Raw genomic sequence first — 3,024 nt, 5'->3', positions numbered from 1 at the left:
GGGGGGGGGGGGGGGCAATTGGGAGTAAAGTGGGGGACATCTGTAATGCTCTCAACAATGAAGATAATTAATTAATAAATATTTTTTTAAAATTTAATTTCTGCCTTTAGCAAGGCCATATGCAAAGATTTACTCATCACCTTCTACCAGTATGTATACCAGTCACCAGAAATAGCTAATTGACAAAGACTCATTTCCTGCATTTGGAAACTTCAGATTAGCAGCCTTTGAGCATTCAAAGGTTCATGTTGCAATTAATGTATGTACAAAGGAGAGGAGAGAGAAAATATTAGAACAACTGGGCCCAGGACTAGACTGTGGTTGAGGGAACGGTGGCTGTTTGAGGAGGTGAAGTCCTAAGGGGCAGGGGGGAACATTCTACAAAGAAAAAAACATCCAGATATCATAACAGACATAAGGACTCTCTGAAGGGGGAAGATGAGAGAAAGCAAGGTGGAAACAGATCACACTGGCACTGTCCACCATGCAAGGGGATTGGGTATGTCTTCAAGACAAGAGGGAAATATAGAAATGGACTTCGCTGGTGAGGTTGTTTATGAAGATCATGTGCACCATGTATTACAAGTGAATGACAAATATGCAATGTTTCTGCCCTAACCGGTTTGGCTCAGTGGATAGAGCGTTGGCCTGCAGACTGAAGGTTCTCAGTTTCGATTCTGGTCAAGGGCATGTACCTTGGTTGCAGGCACATCCCCAGTGGGAGGTGTGCAGGAGACAGCTGATCGATGTTTCTCTCCCATCGATGTTTCTAGCTCTCTATCACTCTCTCTTCCTCTCTGTAAAAAATCAATAAAATATATTTTTTAAAAATGCAATTTCTGACCAAAAAAATGTAAACAATGATTAAACCCCAATATCCTGTGTCATCTGAGGAAGACAGGAAGTATTGTGGGGTCCAGAGTGGGTGTGAGGCATCATTTTAAATTTCTCTTTCCTAGGTTTGTATCTAATTCTGCCCACTTAGTTAATTTCTTTAAATATATTTTTATTAATTTCAGAGAGGAAGGAAGAGGGAGAGAGAGATAGAAATATCAATGATGAGAGAGAATCATTGATCAGCTGCCTCGTGCACACCTCCTACTAGGGATTAAGCCCACAAGCCAGGCATGTGCCCTGACCAGAATTGAACCATCACCTCCTGGTTCATAGGATGACACTCAACCACTGAGCAACACTGCCCGAGTTATTTAGTTACTGAATTCAGGTGAAGTCCTGTGAACTGAAGAGAAGACTCAACAACACCCATCTGATCATGTGGTGATAAAAAGTAAATAACATGGTAACCCATAAAAAAATATATAGATGTTGTACTATAGAATTGTACATTCAAAACTTGTGCAATTTATTAAACAAGGTTCACCACAATAAATGTAATTTTCTAAGCAGAAATAACAGTGAAGGAGAGCATGCGGTATTAGATGTGAGGACCCACACCTGCCATGTGGGATGGACCCTCAAGTCACAGGGGTGAGGAAAGAAGAGAAAGGTCATCACAGAAAGTCAACCAAGACACAGAGAGAAAATACACACTTAATGGAGGAAGAAGCTTGTACAGGGAGCCCACAGACATTTTTGTGCACCCAAACCATGTTGATTCTACTAGAAAAATCAGCAGGTAGTTCTACAAACTCGGGGTCCCTCACACCCACTCCGGACCCCACAATACTTCCTGTCTTCCTCTGAGTCTCTTCCACCACATCCTGAGACATCCAGATGGGTTCCAAGGTGAGCCCTCTCTGAACCGTGCATTGATTCCTCTCTGTTCACACGCTGGCGGCATTGTGGGTCCTTCTCTGGCTGTTTCGAGCCAGAAATGGCAGCACCCCGAGCATCACCAGGAGCAAGGCAACCACACCCATCCGGATGGGACTGTTCTTCTTCAAGGACAGTAACACGCACAATTAAATGTAAATTGTTGCAGAACCACATCCTGTATGGTTGAATGGTCAGACCTTCACAAAAGGCCTGGGGTGGGGCAGGAACCGGGTGGAGGGGGGCACATCCCCACGGTGTAGTCATGAGGGTGGGAAACTAAGAATTGTAGGTAAACAGGTCACAGAGGGCAGGGCAGACCAAAATCACCTGAGGAACCTGGTTGCCCACCCAGGGCACCCACCTCCCCTTGACATGACATGACCCTCTGGGCCCAGTCCCATTAGAGAGGCTCTTGCATATCCAGTCATCTAGGATTCAATGCAATCATTTTTTTCTAAGTTTTTTTTGGTTTATTTTTATTGTTGACAGTATTACAGATGTCCGTTATTTCCCTCCACTTCCCCCTCCACCCAGCTCACACCATAGGCCTCTAATTCTTGATATAATAGCTTAGGACATTGAATATTTAAGGCTTTTCCTTTTTCCAATATATTTATTCACGGTTTTCAGTTTTCTTATTTCATAGGTCTGCTGTCTATCTACATAAAAGCCTAAGTGACTGTTATGACCAAACAACGGGAATGACTGGATGACCACCCAGTAGCTATGATGCGCACTGACCCAGACCTTGCTTCTGGGGCCCTGATGGCCTTGAATCTTGTTCACCCGCACCCTGGACCCAGAGAGGAGGGAGGAGGGAGCCCGATTCCTGGTGGAATTGGCCGTTGGTTAGCTTGCTGCTGGGGCCAACCTCTCATGGTCCCTCCCCCCAGCAGGCTGCCTGCCCCTCATGGCCTCAAATGCTGCCTAGGTTGAGGGACCCTACCCATGCAAGAATTCGTGCACCGGGCCACTAGTTTACATTATAATATAATTTAAAATATTCACTTCTGTTTTGGGTTCACACATTGATTATTGAGAAGTCTGTTGCTTTATTTGCAAAAGGTAGAGATACAGGTTATCTTTGACTATAAACCTGGAGACTCCCAGAGGCCCCAGGAGCTTTGGGTGTTCCACATCAGGCCTCCAGCCTGGGGCACTAGCCAAGTATCCATGGGGTAGCATTCTGGCCTTTCCGAGTATATGCAGGTCCCCTTCCTGAAATGTGAGGTCTGCATCCTTCCAGGG

Source organism: Myotis brandtii, unplaced genomic scaffold, assembly GCF_000412655.1.
Source record: "Myotis brandtii unplaced genomic scaffold, ASM41265v1 scaffold1425, whole genome shotgun sequence".
Classification (NCBI taxonomy): Eukaryota; Metazoa; Chordata; class Mammalia; order Chiroptera; family Vespertilionidae; genus Myotis; species Myotis brandtii.
Note: the sequence above shows the minus strand (reverse complement) of the source record.